General features: G+C 52.0%; 1 long non-coding RNA gene across 1 annotated transcript; it reads left to right on the top strand.

Annotated features, from left to right (window-relative positions):
- Positions 1 to 2,351: 2,351 nt before the first annotated feature.
- On the top strand, positions 2,352 to 4,923 carry LOC127490560 (uncharacterized). The gene is made up of 2 exons (XR_007918577.3): positions 2,352 to 2,547; positions 4,699 to 4,923. It is a non-coding gene; the product is annotated as an uncharacterized LOC127490560 (long non-coding RNA).
- Positions 4,924 to 17,144: the final 12,221 nt, after the last annotated feature.

Raw genomic sequence — 17,144 nt, 5'->3', positions numbered from 1 at the left:
GTGGGATGTGGGCATGCTCACCAGCCTGTTAACCACGAGGCTGAATGATGTTGCACTCTGGGTATTTCTGAAGGTGTGAAAATGAAGGGCAAGTGTGTGAGTTTAAGGGTGTTGCCCATGGGACCATGTGTCGTGACATACATGGGAACATGTGATATATGTGCTCCCTGTCAGCAGCCAGGGGATCTCCGAGAATGGGTAAGAGATGCTGACTTTAGAAATGATGTTGTCAGGGCCGGTGCTGTGGCGCCATATGGGATGCCACTGCCTGCAGTGCCAGCATCCCATATGGGCACCGGTTTGAGTCCTACCTGCTCCACTCCCGATCCAGCTCTCTGCTGTGGCCTAGGAAAGCAGTCCTTGGGCCCCTGTGCCCACATGGGAGACCTGGAGGGAGCTCCTGGCTCCTGACTTTGGATCGGCAGAGCTCTGGCCATTGCAGCCATCTAGGGAGTGAACCGGCGAATGGAAGACCTCTCTCTCTCTCTCTCTCTCTCTCTCTCTCTCTCTCTCTCTCTCTCCTTCTCTTTCTGTGTAACTCTGACTTTCAAATAAATAAATCAATCTTTCTAAAAAAATGATGTTGCCTTGGGGCTGACGCTGTGGCATAGCAGGTAAAGCAGCACTGTGACGCCAGCATCCTATACGGGTGTCCGGTCGTGTTCCAGCTGCTCCACTTCCGATCCAGCTCCCTGATCATAGCTTGGGAAAAGCAGCGGAAGACGGCCTAAGCTCCCGGCTCTGGCTTCAGCTTGGCTCAGCCCTGGCCATTGCAGCCACTTGGGAAGTAACCAGCAGATAGAAACTCTGTCTCTTGTGCTTTCTCTCTGTAACCCTGATTTTCAAGTAAATAACTAAATCTTAAAAAACAAAAGGTGTTGTCTAGCCAGCTCTTCAGGGTCATCTGACGCTGTGGGGTCTGTGCCTTTCACGGCCTTTGAGCTACCTTACAACTCTAAGTTGTAGGCAACTGGCAGTAAGTGAGTGACTCTTGTCCACTGTGCTACAAATGACTGTTGCCCTGGAGACACAACTGACCTTCACCTCGGGGAAGGGCCGGCCGGGTCTGCTGAGAAACAGCTGCGCGCACCTGGCTCCTCGTTAAAGCGCCTGTGCCTTAGGTTCCCTTTAAGCCGCTGGGACGTCATATGGGTCCCCTCATTGCTGATGCGCTGAGTCATCGCTTTGGCATGTGCTCATGGCACATGTGTGTGACAGCGATGATCTGATCTTTAGAAATGATTGTTTAACAAGTGTTTGATCGTAAAAAGCTGGCCAGTGCCACCTGCGATGAGCAAGGGATAGGAGCGGGGATGGACAGAGCAGAAATGTAGAGAATGCTTGCGACGGCTACAATCCTGTCCAGGCTTCTCCAATGAAAGGGGGTTTTTCCAGAAAGATTCAGCGTTCTCTTTCAGAACTGAAAGGCAGGTGGAATAACTGGGACCCTCTGAACCAGGGAGGGAGTGGGGCATGAAGCTTGGCTACATATCGCAAATAGATGTTTCTTCCTCTCATACAAAAAAAGTACAGAAGTCAGAAGCTCAGGACTAGTGTGACAGCTTCTTAGTGTCTCAAAGGACTCGGAGCCCCCGTTTTCTGCTCTGGCATCCTCAGCAACGTCCATCCTCAAAGTCACCTCAACATCTAATAAGGTGGGGCCAGCACTGTGGCGCAGCAGGTAAACGCCCTGGCCTGAGGCGCCGGCATCCCGTGTGGGCACTGGTTTGAGCCCCGGCTGCTCCACTTCCAATCCAGCTCTCTGCTATGGCCTGGGAAAGCAGTAGAAGATGGCCCAAGTCCTTGGGCCCCTGCACCCACGTGGGAGACCTGGAGGAAGCTCCTGGATCCTGGCTTCATATAGGTGCAGCTCTGGCCATTGCGGCCATTTGGGGAGTGAACCAGTGGATGGAAGACCCCCCCCCTTCTCCTCTCTCTGTGTAACTCTGACTTTCAAATAAATAAATAAATCTCTAAAAAATTATCTAATAAGGTTGCTGAAGCTCCAGCCATCACTTCTGTATTCCAGGCATCAAGGAGGAGAAAGGAAAGAAAGACATACCTCCTCCCTTTAAAGAAGACTTCTGGGAAGTTCCGTACAACACTTCCATTGGCCACGACTTAGTCACGTGGCTACACCTACACGCCAAAACAGCCAGAGAACGAGAAATGAGACCGACTACAACCAAATTTGAAATCCCTACTGAGGTTTGAATCCAGCTTGCGGGTATATTTAGGTTAGCCTTGGCAGTTGTGAATTTTGGAAAGCATGATTAGGCATTTAAATGTTATGAGATAACCTAAAAATAAATCTTGGTCGCTGGTTTCTCTGGGAACTCAACGTGTAGCAATGCTGGGCACACATCCTGTGGCTCGCGCCGCCGAGTAGCTGCTTCCTCGTGTGCTGCTCCTCTCTCCTGTGGGTCGTCTGCAGGGCCCTTGTAGATGTCAGAGTCCAGGACCCTGACCTTGGAGGCCCGCTGTCAAGTGCCCAGCTCACCTGCTCTCTGGGGAGCGGACCTCAGGCTGCCGTCTACTCCTGGCTGGGTCAGTTCTGGCTGCGGATGGGTTGGGGCGGGATGAGTGGGAGTAGGGCCCCCATGGTGCCGGCCCCACAGCCGGGAGCATGGGCATGGGGTCCACCCCTCTTGGGTGTCTGCCAAAGTTGGGGTAGGAGGGATGGCAGAGGCTCCCTAAGCAGGAGGCTGCTGGCCCCTGCAGGGCTCCCATCTGAAAGGCGTTCAGGGGCAACCCCTGACAGTGGCTTCCTTTTCTGTAGCTGTGACTGAATTCTGCTCCTGGATGGGTTTAGCAAGAATGGAGGTTTATTGGGCTCATAGCATCGGGTGGCCAAGGGCTGCGTCAGAGCAGACAGCAAGGTAGAAGGCGGAGAGGGTGTGTGCCAGAGAAAGCAAGAGACCAGGCTGGGGTTTTAGCAGATAACCAGCCCACGGCCACGACGAAGCCCAGATCTCTCTTAAGGACCAGTCCCTCCTGCACAGCCCCACCTCCCATCACCACCACCATGCAGCAATCACTTCTCCACCTGAGGGGCGGGGCCTTGGTCAAGACACGTGGTGAAGCTGTGTGTTGAGAGCCTGTAGCGCCACCTCTCAGAGCACCTGGCTCCGGCTCCCGACTCCAGCTTCCTACAAAGCAGCAGGCGACGACTCAAGTACTTGGGTTCCTGCCACCCATGCGGGAGACCTGGACTGGGTTCCCAGGTCCTGGCTTCAGCCTGGCACAGCCCCAGTCATGGTGCATGTGCAGGGAGCTCTCTGCTTGTCTCTCAACCACTGGATGGGAGCTCGATCGCGCGCTCTCTCTCTCTCCCTCCCTCCCTCCCTCTCTTCCTTGTGTCTTTCTCTCTGCTTGTCTGTCTCTCAACCAATAGATGGCATCTCTCTCTCTCTCAAGTTAAGTCAATTTCAATGCGAGTCTTGCAGGAGCCATGCTGTATCCCAACCCCAGCCCTGGATGGTTTGCACACATCATTTGGGAGAGTGAGGACCCAGCAGGCACAGAGAGGAGAGCTAGCCACTCCAGCTGCTCCGCCTCCCCCTCCCCCCTTCACAGAGCAAGCAGCTTCGCTCCTTGAGCCATGTTCCTTCCCCCTAGGAAGTGAGTGTTCGGTAGTGTGAGGGATTCCAGCTGGTTCACGGCCGTGAATGCTCTCCATTTTCATAGCGCCTCTTTCCTTCCTCCAAGTCCGGGTCCTCGTGGTCCCCTTAGGCAGGTGCATGGGGGTGGGGCGCCCCGCCCCCATCAGCAATGGCCAGCGGGAGGTTGGCCCTCCACGTCCATGAGTCAGATGAGGCCATGGGGAACCAGGGCCAGGACTGGGGTGGAAACCACTGGGAAGACAGCCACTCGCCTCCCGGCCGGGAGCTGTGAAGAGGCAGGCTGGTGGCCAGCTTGCCTCCACAATGGGAAACTGCCTGGGAAGGAAGCCAGCATGGGAGGGAGCAGGAGGGAGAGAAGGGACAGCAAGGGAAAGTCGGGATGAAAGCCTGTAAGTGGCTGCAGCAAGTCAGATCTCAAAGCCACAACTGTCACCAGGGCTCATGCACCCTGTCTACGCCAGTGTTAGTGGGAGCTGGTTTTCTGTCATTCAAAGAGTAACTACCGAAGGTCTGATACGACTCGCAACCACCAAATCAAAAGCCTGTGTTCCATGCTGAATGCTGGCTCACTGCTCCGTATTCAGCACTGGGTTTGGGCTTGCTTTGCCTCCCTATAACTTGTGCTGGATATCTGCTCTTTTTCTCTTTACTCGTTCACTCCTTGTGATCTGACCCACGAGAAAGGCACGTAGAGTTCAGAGCTGGTGCCAGGGCAGGCTTGTGGCTTCCACCTGAGTGGCTGGTCAGTTTCAGTTGGGAGTGCTGGGTTAGCAAGTCAGTGGGAAAGAATGCGGAGCTTGATTAGCAATGCCTGCCCCGGGAGCTGTAAATGAGTGCAGGTGCGGATGCTAGAGCCTTGCTCTGATTGATGTTATCTGTTCCAAGTCAACAAAAGGGAATCATAATGACTGTGCACCCTACTCCATGGCTGCTCGAATTGCTTCTACTTCTCAGCCTAATTAGAAAATACATACAGGGGCTGGCACTGTGGTGCAGTAGGTTATTCCTTTACCTACGGTGCCGACATCCCATATGGGAGCTGGTTCAAGTCCCTGCTGCTCCTCTTCCAATCCAGCTCTCTGCCATGGCCTGGGAAAGCAGTAGAGGATGGCCCAAGTCCTTGGGCCCCTGCACCCAGTGGGGAGACCTGGAGGAGGCTCCTGGCTCCTGGCTTTGGATCGGCACAGCTCCAGCGGTTGAAGTCATTTGGGGAATGAACCGGCCAATGGAAGACCTTTCTGTCTGTCTCTCCCTCCCACTGTATGTAACTCTACCTGTCAAATAAATAAATAAATCATAATGTGTGTGTGTGTGTATAATTTGTGGGTGGAGGTAACTGACGGAGAGGAATTTGTAAAGGACTTGGTGTGGGTGGCCAGGAGGTCACCTTTAGCTTCTGCTACTTGCTGGTGATCTTTGGTGAATCACATCTCCTCCCACTGACTGAATTTGCAACATGAGGAGAATGGTGGGGGGCAGGCATTTGGTGCAGGGGTTACGACACCCACATCCCATATCAGAGTGCCTGGGTTCGAATCCCCACTCTGCTTCTGATCCAGCTTCCTGTTAACACACACGCCGGGATGCAGCAGGTGATGGCTCAAATACCTTGGTCCCTGCCATCTGTGTGGGAGACTGGGACTGAGCTCCTGGCTCCTGGCTTTGGCCTGGCCCAACATGGATTGGTGCGGGCGTTTGGGGCAGGGAGTTGGTGGGAAGATCTCTTTGTCTTTGGCTCTCAGCCTTTCAAACAGAAACAAACAAACAATTCTTTTAAAAGAGGGGAATGACCCAGAGGAGACCTGGCTGCAGAAGGCAGCACCCTAAGCTTGTCCTGAACGTGCTGGAGGCATTCCCCTACACCCGACTTTGCCTCTGAGGCTCGGAGGCCGTGTTTCTGCCAACGCCTCCCCCTTCAGCTCAGGCCAAGGAAGTCAGAGCCTCCCTCGGGTCGAGGACATGCTGTGCTGGGGCTGAAGCACCTGAAGGCAGACCCAGGTGTGATTCAGCCCATGCCCCAGGACTCAGCACGTGTCCGGGCACAGGACAGGTGCACAGTCAGAGTTTGTTGAATGACTCAGCAAATGACCTCTCTATAAGGCAGCTGAGAAATTGAAGGAACGAATAAAAGCCCTGAGGAGTTTCTCTCCCCTCCCTCCTCCTCTCTCTCCCCCACTCCCTTCCTGCTTTTTTCATCTCTCATTGAATTTCCAAGCAGAACCTGTGCTAGCGATCAGCATGGTTGCTCTGGAGGCCTCACTGGACTGCCCAGGCTGTCTGGACTGGAGGCAGCGGGGAGGCGGCCAGCTCAGAGGATGCGCAGCCATTGCTGGCCACTGCTGGCCACTGCTGCTTTTCCAAAGTCAGTCCAAGACACTGTTTACATGCTACAGCCTGTTTTGCTCTGAACTTCCTTGCAAATTGGACTGAATGTGCTAAATGCATAATGAATCTGCTAAACTCTTATTGATTTCCTCGTTGATTACATATAATTTGCTGGACTGATTTGGCTGTGTGACTTGAAAGACATTTGGGGGAAAAAAATCTCTGTAATTTGTCACTCAGCTCACCCTGGACTTTACAACGAATGCAGAGCGATGCGTTTAAAAGACAAAGTTGGAGCTGTGATCCTCATTATCTTCAATGGAGGGCACCGCGTTCCAGGCAACGCAGCTTTTACTGAGTTCCAATCATGCACTCCCTTGTGGGAGTGACTGGGGTTTTGCAGATGAATAGGAGTGTGTTTCTGAGCTTGCTGTGTCACAGGCTCCTGGAGGCAGAGGGGCTGAGGGGTAGTGCCCACCCATGTGCCTGCAAGTTAGTGGATAAGAGCACAGAGCTGGAACAGTTCCCTTCATTCGTGAAAGTCAAGGACATTCTCAAAGGGAATTCCCCCTCTGAGCTGAACTTGGGGGAGGTCTGTGGGCAGGCCAGGAGCAGCAGGTGCCTATCGCTCTTCTCTCCCCTCTTTCCATTCCCTTTTCTTTGATGAAAGCATCAAGGTTTGCTTTGAGAATGCCTCTTCCGCAACCCCCATCCCACAAGGTCCTGGTGGAACCAAGTGTGCCCAACCCCCACCCCATAGCCAAGACGTGGGTGCTCCAGTCTGTCTTCCCAGGGATCTCCAGTTGCCGTGGCTTCTTACAAGGAGCAGGAGCAGTAGCGGCCATGATATCCCAAGACCATCCGTGAATGTCTGCTGCTGCCATTCAGCCCCTCCCTGGGTCCTTTCTGTTCAGGATCTCAGCCGAGAGTTCCTTCCTGGGCCTCTGAGCTGCTCGGCCACCGGGGTGGGTTTCTGGTGTTCAACATCCTTGTTCCTTTCTCCCACTCCTCACTGGCAAGACCGTGACCCAACGGGGAGCCCTCATCGGAGCCACGTGCTCCTGACTCCGTGGTACATCTCCATCCCCGAGTTCTCCACTGAGCTCTGCACTTGAACATCCACCTCTCCCAAGGCTGCTTGGATGTCTAACATGGTCCCACACCTGTACCTCCTGTCCCCTGCTATGCCCCCATAAACAGCCACTCCCTCCCCATCTCAGGGTGCCTCTGTCTCTCTCTGCCTCACAAATAATATTCTGTGGGGGCCAGCGCTGTGGCATAGCAGGGAAACACTCTACCTGCAGTGCTGGCTCCATTTCTGATCCAGGTCTTTGCTAATGCACCTGGGAAAGCAGTAGAAGATGGCCCAAGTTCTTGGGCCCCTGCACCTGTGTGGGAGACCAGGAGGAAGCTCCTGGCTCCTGGCTTTGGATCGGCACAGTTCCGCCCGTTGTAGCCATTTGGGGAGTGAACCAGCAGATGGAAGATCTCACCCTCTCTCTCTCTGTTTTTCCCTCTCTCTGTGTGACTCTGCCTTTCAAATAAATAAATAAATAAATTTTTAAAATATATTTTGTAGGAAATGGAATTTATATATATATATATTTGGTGCAAAAAATGCTGAAATTGATGCATAGCTTTTTCATAATATGATTTTCCTTGAACTTTCTGAAGGCCCTGCATACTGGGCCTGGGCAGAGTGTGTCTGGGTTCATCAGCCTTGGTGCCAGGTGGGCCTGTGTGCGGGTCTCACCCTCTGCCTTCCGGGTTCTCACTCCCCGAGCAATCCCAGTCCACCTCCCTGCCAGCCCTCCCCTCGGGTCCATTTGCAGTCCATTCTTCTCATCTTGATTCGACTTATCTAGTCCCAGGCATCCTCTCAACTGGGGTTGCAATGAGTTTTTTTAAGGATTATTTTTTAATAAATTTATTTATTTAAATAAATATTATTTAAATTTTATTTTATTTATTTAAAATTTTTTTAAAGATTTATTTTTGAAAGGCAGAGTTAGAGAGAGAGAGAGTGCTCCTCCATCCTTTGGTTCACTCCCCAAATAGCCACAATGGCCGAGGCTGGGCCAGAGGAAGCCAGAAGCCAGGAGATTGGTCCACGTCTCCCAAATGGGTGCAAAGACCCAAGCACTTGGGCCATTCCCTGCTGCTTTCCCAGGCACAGCAGGGAGCTGGATCGGAAGTGGGGTAGCCGGGACTTGAAGAGGTGCCCACAGGAAATGCGGGCAGGAGGCGGCTTTCCCCGCTAGGCCATAGCACTGGCCCCCTGCAATGCCTTTTCCATCCAGTCTTTTATTTTTAAGATTTATTTATTTTATTTGAAAGTCAGAGTTACACAGAGAAGGAGAGGCAGAGAGAGAGAGAGACAGAGAGTGAGAGTCTTCCATCGCTGGTTCACTCCCCAGATGGCCGCAATGGCCAGAGCTGTGCCGATCCAAAGCCAGGAGCAAGAAGCTTCCTCCGGGTCTCCCAAGCAGGTGCAGGGGCCCAAGCACTGGGGCCATCCTCTGCTGCTTTCCCAGGGCGTAGCTGAGAGCTGGATGGGAAGTGGAGCAGCCTTAGACTCCACCCCTGACTGCTCCTCTGCCTAACGCCCTTCCAGGGCTTCCCCTTGCCCTTGAAATACAATGTACTTACAGAGGCTCCTCAGTTTCCAAGGGGCTCGCATCCTTGTAAACCCAAGATGAACTGAACTCAAGGTGAGCCGAAAATGCAGACTCCACCTGTGCTACCAAGCACCCTAGCTTGGCCCAGCCTGCCTTAAATATGCTCAGAATGCTGGTATCAGCCTTTAGCCAGGCAAGATCACCTAAGTCAGAGCCTATTTTATAATCAAGTGTTTAATTTCTTAGCAAGTAAATATGGTAGTAACACTAGTTAACCCTTTCATACCATCACGAGTTGAGCCACCCTAAGGTGGGAACATGGGTAGCCCACTGCCACTTGGAACATCCTGCTCCAGTTGGCCCCTTCCTGCTCTTCTGCCTACTTCTTTTGTAAAAAAATATTTATTTTATTTATTGGAAAGGCAGAGAAAAAGAGAGAGAGAGCGTTTCCCATTTGCTGGTTCACTCCCCTAAATAGCTGCAATGGCCAGGATTGGACCAGACCAAACCAGGAGCCAGAAGATTCTTCTGGGTCTCCCACGTGGGTGCAGGGCCATCCTCTCCTGCTTTCCCAGATGCATTAGCAGGCAACTGGATCAGAAGTGGAGCAGCCAGGACTTGAACCGGTGCCCACAGGGATGCCGGCATCACAGGCCGGGGCATCAGCTGCTGCACTTCAGTGCTGGTTCTGGATTTTTTGTCTTCACCTCCTAGTCCCCTCCGTGTGTCCCACTCGCGTCCCACTGGCCTTTCTGTTCCTGGAACCTCTGTACCTCTCAAGGACTTTGTTCGGGCAGGTACCTCCACCTGGAGGGGCGGCAGTAACGGGGAGGGTCTTGTGAGGTTCTTAGGTATGGTGGGGGCTTAGCCATCATGACAGCTGTGAGCAGCACAGGGAGCGCCATGACCTCTGCTGTTGCTGAGCGCAGGGAGATGGACTGCTCCCGCAAGTCAGGCAAAGCAGGGTGACCCCAGCCACATTGGCAGCAAGGACAGGCAGAAGCCCAGTGTCTGGGGTGAGCCAGTCTTGCAGGACCCCCGGAGGCCTGGGACAGAAGGGATCCCATGCACATGGGCCTGCTTTGCCCCACGACTGAGGAACCCAGATGCACTCTGCAGAGGCCTTGTACACAGGGTCCTTTGAAAAGTGCATGGAGGGGCCGGCGCTCTGGCTTAGCAGGTAAAGCCAGTGCCTGTAGTGCCAGCATCCCATATGGGCCCCAGTTCGAGAACTGGCTGCTCCACTTCCAATCCAGCTCTCTGCTATGGCCTGGGAAAGCAGTGGAAGATGACCCAAGTCTTTGGGCCCCTGCACCCACGTGGGAGACCCAGAAGAAGCTCCTGGTGTTAGGAAAATGGTGCAGTCTTATCTATGGTGATATCTACACACTGACACCATCCTAAGCTCTAGCCCCTGCCACCATTGCTGGAAGCAGGTGGCCACATGGCACAACCACCAGTGTCAAGCTCCACCCTCATCCTAATGGGATTCGCTGCTCCTGCTTCCCTGCCCACCCTTCGGCAAAGTTTTAAAAGGACCTATTCCTGAACACGTGGCTCTCCTCTCGCCTGCTTGCTCTCTCTCTCTCTCTTGCTCAGTCTCTCTCCTCTCCCCCTCCTCTCCTCTCTCTCTCATCTTCTCTCTCTTTCTCTCCTGCTCCTCCCTCTCCTCTCTCTCTCTCTCTCCTCTCTCTCTCAGCTCCTCTCTCCTCTCTTCTTCCTCGCTCTCTCTCTTCCTCTCCATCTCCTAAACTCTGTCTCTGTCTCTTTACCCCTCTTTTTCCTTCCTTGCCACTTCCCTCCGGCCTGCTGGGTTTTTCCCCAGTAAATCCTTTCCCTTACTCCGGTGTTTGGTGTGTTTTGTGATGATCTTACACCTGGCTCCTGGCTTCAGATCAGCTCAGCGCCTGCCGTTGCGGCCAACTGGGGAGTGAACCAGTGGATGGAAGATCTCTCTCTCTCTCTCTCTCTCTCTCTCTCCCTCTGTGTAACTCTTTCAAATAAATAAATAATCTTTTGAAAAAAGAAAAGTGCATGGAAAAGGCAGGCTATGAAAAAGTATGCAGGGACTTCAATATTTCCGCACCCGAACCAATGTATATTTTAAGCCCACTTTCCACAAACTACCTTTAAAAATGACTGATGTGAGAGGTGGAAAGAGAGGGCGATGGAGAGAGCGCCCTTAGCTGCTGGTTCACTCCCCAGTGAACAATGGCCAGTGCTGGCCAGGGGAGAACGCAGGTGCTGGGAGTTCAATTCCCTCCTCGGAGGCAGCGGGGGCAAGGACGCAATGACTTGCAGCGACCCAGGCCTTGGTACATGGACCGAGGGCTCCCCCCTTGGTAACTGCAGGGCCACACCACTCTTCCATGGACTCTGGTGTGCCCTGGAGGCTGGTTGCTTTCCGAGCTGCGATCGAGTGAGGACACAGCCCCGCTTTCTCCGGATGCTTTCCCCTTTCTCAGGATGTTTTGTTCTGGGCAGAGTCTGCCCAGGTATCAGAGGCAGGAGCGGGAGGAGCTGGGGAGGCCAAGCTCTTCGTAGGACCTGTCCTTCCATACTCCTCCTGGTGGCTTCTTCACAGCATTCGGGATTCGGGTCTCAACTCCAAGGCCATCTCCTTGGAAGCCTGTCTTGCTCATACCAGGCACCTCCCTCCCTCCAGCAGCCCCTTACAACATCCAGTTTTTTAAGATTTATTTATTTATTTGAAAGTCAGAGTTACACAGAGAGAGGAGAGGTAGAGTGAAAGAGAGAGGTCTTCCATCTGCTGGTTCACTCCCCAATTGGCTGCAACAGCTGAAGCTGTGCTGATCTGAAGCCAGGAGCCAGGAGCTTCCTCCTGGTCTCCCATGCAGGTGCAGGGGCCCAAGGACTTGGGCCATCTTCTTCTGCTTTCCCAGGCCACAGCAGAGAGCTGGATTGGAAGAGAGGCAGCCAGGACTCGAACCAGCGCCCAAATGAGATGCCAGCATTGCAGGCAGCCGCTTTACCTGCTACGCCACAGCACCAGCCCCTTGGTGTCTCTATTGCTCATGGGTGTGAGCCCTCCAGCAGAGAGAGACCTTAATTGTCACTGCTGTGTTGCTGTCATCTTACACAGGGTGCCCGCTCAGTGCAAACATCTCAGTGAGTGGATGAACAAATGAATGGACAGCATGTTTCCGGCTGCTTTGCATTTGCTGGGTCACTTTATGCAACCGTCTCTCCTTGTAGCCTGAGTGCCTTGAGGACAGGGGCTGGCTCTTTCTTCACTGTCAACATTCCCAGCATGCACCCGATAGCTGACACACAGCAGGTGTCTGATGACTGTGTGTTTGACGAATGCAAAAAGAAATGGCCCCGTGTGGCAGAGAGGATAGCATAGAGGATAGCATAGCGTAGGGAAAAGCAGGGAGGCTTGATTTGTGTTAAGCAAATTGGCACACGCCAGGCTTGCAGAAGCACTGAGCCCAGCCATTTGCATAGCGCTTAGCGAGTGTGCTGTCACACGCACAGTAGTGCAAAGGGTTCTATCTCATTAAATCTTTAAAATAAACTCTCAGGGCTGACGCTGTGGCGTAACAGGTAAAGCCTCTATCTGCAGCACCAGCATCCCACATGGGCACTGGTTCGAGTCCTGGCTGCTCCACTTCCGATCCAGCTCCCTGCTAATGCACCTGGGAAAGCAGTAGAAGATGGCCTGAGTGCTTGGGCCCCTGCACCAACGTGGGAAGCCCAGATGGAGCCCCTGGCTTCAGCCTGGCTGAGCTCCAGCCATTGAGGCCATTTGGAGAGTGACACAGCGGATGGAAGATCTCTATGTGTCTCCCTCCCCACACCCCCCCCCCCATAGCTCTGCCTTTCAAATAAATCAGAGAGAGAGAGAGAGAGAGAGAGAGAGAGAGAGAGAGGGAGGGAGAGAAGGTTTTATTCCTTTGGGAAGGGGGAACTTGATTTGAGGCACAAGGTACAGCACAGGCAAAGCTACCTTGAGCTTCTAGAAGGAACATCGCTGGATTCCTGCTGAAGGGTGGGTGAGGCAAGCAGCTGGTGCACTGGATTCTAAGGAGCTGTGAAGACCCCCGGAAGCTGAAACTGCAGCTGAAGCCAGATCAGGGAGGCCTTCGACGCCCAGCGGTGAAGTTGGGCCATTATTTCCAGATACGGGAGCATCTAGAATAGTTTTCAGCACAAAGCATCTCACCTAAACCAGCTTAGGTAGGGCGTGAGTACTCTTGGGCATGGCTTCATCCAGGAGCCAGTTTCTTTCTCTCCCCTTCTCCACTTCCTCAGTGTTGACTCCATTACTGGGCCTCACATCATAAAATGATTGCAGCAGTTCCAGCACCTCCACTTGTTCTTGTATTCCTAGCTAGGTGGGAAGAGCCATAGCATATTTCTAAAATTAACAGAAAGGGTCAAAGGGTGTATTTGTTGCTCTGCTTGGATCAGTTACTCATCTCTGACCCAATCATGATGGCTAAGGGAATACATCTGATTAGCCAGGCTTGAGTTCTACTTCTATGGAAGCAGGTTGGAGCCAACTCTACAGGAAACAGCAGGACTGGCAGTGGGGGATGGGTGGTATCAGTGGTATGGGTGGAATCATTGAAGAACTGATGAGATTTGATGACTGTTTAGATGCTGTGTTCCACAGCTCCAAGAACGGCTCTGCTCTTAGCTGGGTGTGTTGGGAGGGAAAGGAGTGGAAGCACTCAGTGTGGCAGGTGCAGGGTGAAGCAGGGATGCGGACGAAGCCCTGCAAGAGCATAGGAAGAGCATCTTGGAGACAGAGCCGGGTGCCCAGTGCTCAGAGGGCCATGCTTTGGCTCAGACACTTACTTCCTGGGTGACCGTGGGCTGCATTCATTTCCCTGAGCCTCACTATTCATTTGCAAAGAAGTAAAGAAGGGGCCGGGCCGGTGCTGTGGCATAGCAGGTAAAGCTGCCGCCTGCAGTGCTGACATCCCATATGGACACCGGTTTGAGTCCCGGCTGCTCCACTTCGGATCCAGCTCTCTGCTTATGGCTTGGGAAAGCAGAAGATGCCCCAAGTCCTTGGGCCCTTGAACCCACATGGGAAGACCCGGAAGAAGCGCCTGGCTCCTGGCTTCAGATCAGCCCAGCTCCCGCCATTGCAACCATCTGGATAGTGAACCAGAGGATGGAAGACCTCTCTCTCTGTCTCTGTCTCTGTCTCTCTCTCTCTGTAACTCTGCTTCTCAAATAAATAAATAAATCTTTTTTTCTTTTAAAAAAAATGTGGCTTGAAACCACTATCATTAAAACAAAAAGAAGTAAATGAAATATTCCCTTCAGAGAGCTGCTGGAGGGAGTTGGTGAATTGATGCACCGTCTCCATGAATTTTATAACGATTTAATAAAAAGCTACCGTGCTGATAGCTCTTTGACGGATGAACCCTTGGTTTAATAAGCTTGGTTTAAGCGCTGATCCCGCAGAGTGAGTTGGTGCTCAGGTGAGACTGGTGTTGCAGGAGAGCCAGCTGGGGCCCTGCATGCCTCCCTGGCTTCCTGTCTCATCACCTGCTCTCTTCCTCCCACATGGCTTCCACTGAGGCAGCAAGGGGGCCCTTGCCAGAGGCTAAATCCCTGTTTTCACTTGCTGGTTCACTCTCCAAATGCCAGCAAGAATTAGGGCTGGACCGGGCTAAAGCCAGGAGCCTGCAACTCAGTCAGGGTCTCCCACAGCAGGGGAGGGGGGCAGAGACTCAAGCACTTGGGCCATCACCTGTGGCCTCCAAGGGTGAGCCTTGGCAGGAAGCTGGATCAGAGGAGGAGGAGCTGGGACTCGAACCAGGAACTCTGATATGGAATGTCCGTGTCCCAAGTTGCAACTTAACTATTGCACCAAATGCCAGCCCCATTTCTAAATTTTTTTTAAGCCATCAAATTGTCTTAATGATCCTGGAAAAATTCTTTATAGAGGAGTAAAAGGGGAAATGGATCCAGATTTCATTCTCACCCCCCGAGGATAACTCCCAACTCCTTTATTGGATTTCCTTCCATCACGTTTTCCTCTGCAGAAGGTTTTGTGGCTGCCGCTATTATAATCATCCTGTAATTTCAATTTTCTATCCTGTGGTCCTCTTGGTGATTACCAGCTCTCTCTAAATAGAATTTTAATGACCGCAAAACATCTCATCACGTGTCTGGAATGAGTTCACTGTATCATTTTCTATTTTTGAACATTAGGTGGATTCCAAGTTTTCCCACCGCGGGTTGATGACAATGTGCTGCAAACTTTTCTGGGAAATTTATTTGATATTTCTGATAGCACCCTGGGGATAACAATCTCGGATGTACGGGTACGGGGACAAAAGGTATGGGACGTGGTTCAGCCTTCCGGTGGTCTGTGAGCTTTTCAGAATGATTTTTACATTGTGGTCCTGCAGGCATGGCAAGGCGCGTTTCAAATGCTTAGCGGGTACGCAAATACACCGGCCCAAACCCGCACATGCGCAGATGCTTCGCGCTTGCTGTGGGTCTTTGTGACCAGGGAAACCGCCCTTTAAAAACCTGCCACCCTCGGCTGAGTCTTAGAAGAACCCAAGGAGGCTTAAATAGGAGAGGCTAGCAGTGGAGATACCATTTATCTTTCAACGCTGGCTCACACGCTGGATTTCAGCTTCAGCCCTGTGCTTCCCGCTGAAATAAGACGCGGTTGTCGAGCCCGAAGCCTTCGCTCCTTGCTTTCTGCACAGCGCAAAGTCCCCCCTGGGCTACGTCCTTTGGGCTTCACCACCCATTTCTCTCCTACGCCTTCCCGTCCAGGCCAAGCCGTCCGCTGAGACTTGGGGTCAGGTACCCTGCCCAGTGCAATCGGCTCTTGGAACGTCACACAGTCACGGGTGCGAGAAAATACACTGGGATGTGAGGATACACATTCGAAGTTCTTGGTTTTGGGAAAACTTTTAGTGAAAGCAAATATACTTCCCCAAGGAAGCGCACACAATCCAAATGTACAGCCCAACGCATTGTTCTAAAGTGAGCGCCCACGCAGCCACCACTCAGGTCAAGAAAGAAGAAATGGTCAGTGCTACAGGGGCCACCTCCCTTCTCCGGTTAATTACAGCTCTCTGCATCCTGTTAGAAATGACCTTGAGTCTGATTTGCGTGGCCCTCATGGGCTAATTTTCTTTACAGTTCTGTTCCCTAAGTACAGACCCCTAAACACCCCAGTTTAAGTTTTCCTGGTGTTGAGTCCAAATGTCTCCTCTTGTATTGAATTCTTGAGCCCGATAGTACATTTTTCAGATTCGTGCATCTTGTTTGGTAACATTTCATTTCATATTCTCTCCATATCTTTCTCTTACACAGCTGCCCAGGATTTTCTAGGGTTTATACCTAAGAACCGAACTCTTAGGTCCAAAGTGGCAGGACCAGTACCCAGCTGTGTGTGGGTTCCCACCTCCCAGCCCCTGTAGCATCAGAATATTTATTATGTTTTTGCCAATCTGAGGAATGTGAAGAAATTTCTTGCTCTAATTTGTGCCCTCCTGGTAGCGAAGACATTAAGCATTGTCTTGTTGGTGTTTCAGTTGTCAATGTTTCCTCTTGTGCCTGGGTCTATTCCTTTCGCCCATTTCTCTTTCAGCTATTTGTCCTTTTAGTCTTGATGCATAGGAATTCATTACAGTAGTCTCATTTTTTTTTCAAAGATTTATTTATTTACTTGAAAGAGTTACGCACAGAGAGATTGAGAGGCAGAGAGAGAGTGAGAGAGAGAGAGGTCTTCCATCTGCTGGTTCACTCCCCAGTTGGCTGCAACAGCTGGAGCTGTGCCGATCCGAAGCCAGGAACCAGGAACTATTTCCAGGTCTCCCACGTGGGTGCAGGGGCCCAAGGACTTGGGTCATCTTCCACTACTTTCCCAGGCCATAGGAGAGAGCTGGATCAGTAGTGGAGCAACCTGGACTCGAACTGGTGCCCATATGGGATGCCAGCACTGCAGGCAGGGCTTTACCCGCTACACCACAGCACCAGCCCCACAATAGTCTCTTGACAGGAGTAAGTTCTTGTCTGTTACGTGTACCACAGATCTCTTCTCCTTGCCTTAGATTCCTTGTGTCCCCTTGTAGCGGGTCATTTTTATTTAGAACATTTTTACATTTTAATCAAATCAACTCCTTTCCCTGTGATTTATGCTTTCTTTATTTTATGCAAAAAAAAAAAAAACCTTTCCTATTCTGACATTAAGCAATATTTTTCTGTGATTCCCTCTAAAATGTTTTCTCCTGAGCTCATCACCTCTAGCCTATTTGTGACACAAGGATGCTAAGGAAGCGGGGGAGTCTCTGGAGGTCATATTTTCCATTAGCTCAAGACCCACAGGGTCTTGCTTCTCCTTGCTCTGGAGATAAGCAGACCGCTGCCTGGACTGGGCTCAGTCCAGTGTAGGGGCCTTGGCTGAGCCAGACTGACCTCCAACTTGCTATCCTGTCACTGTAATTCATATGCATGTTCAATGACCCACGTTCCAGCCTCCAGGATGGGAGACAGCCAACCTTGTAAGGAGTGAAAAGGGCGGTAGCTAGATGCTGGGAAATCTCCACCCAGCTCCCAGAAAGCCCATGGA

The sequence above is a fragment of the Oryctolagus cuniculus genome, chromosome 6 (assembly GCF_051225735.1).
Source record: "Oryctolagus cuniculus isolate XC-2025 breed Fujian yellow rabbit chromosome 6, ASM5122573v1, whole genome shotgun sequence".
Taxonomy (NCBI): domain Eukaryota; kingdom Metazoa; phylum Chordata; class Mammalia; order Lagomorpha; family Leporidae; genus Oryctolagus; species Oryctolagus cuniculus.
The sequence above is the reverse complement of the archived record's forward strand: the minus strand, read 5'-3'. Positions and strand labels throughout refer to the sequence as shown.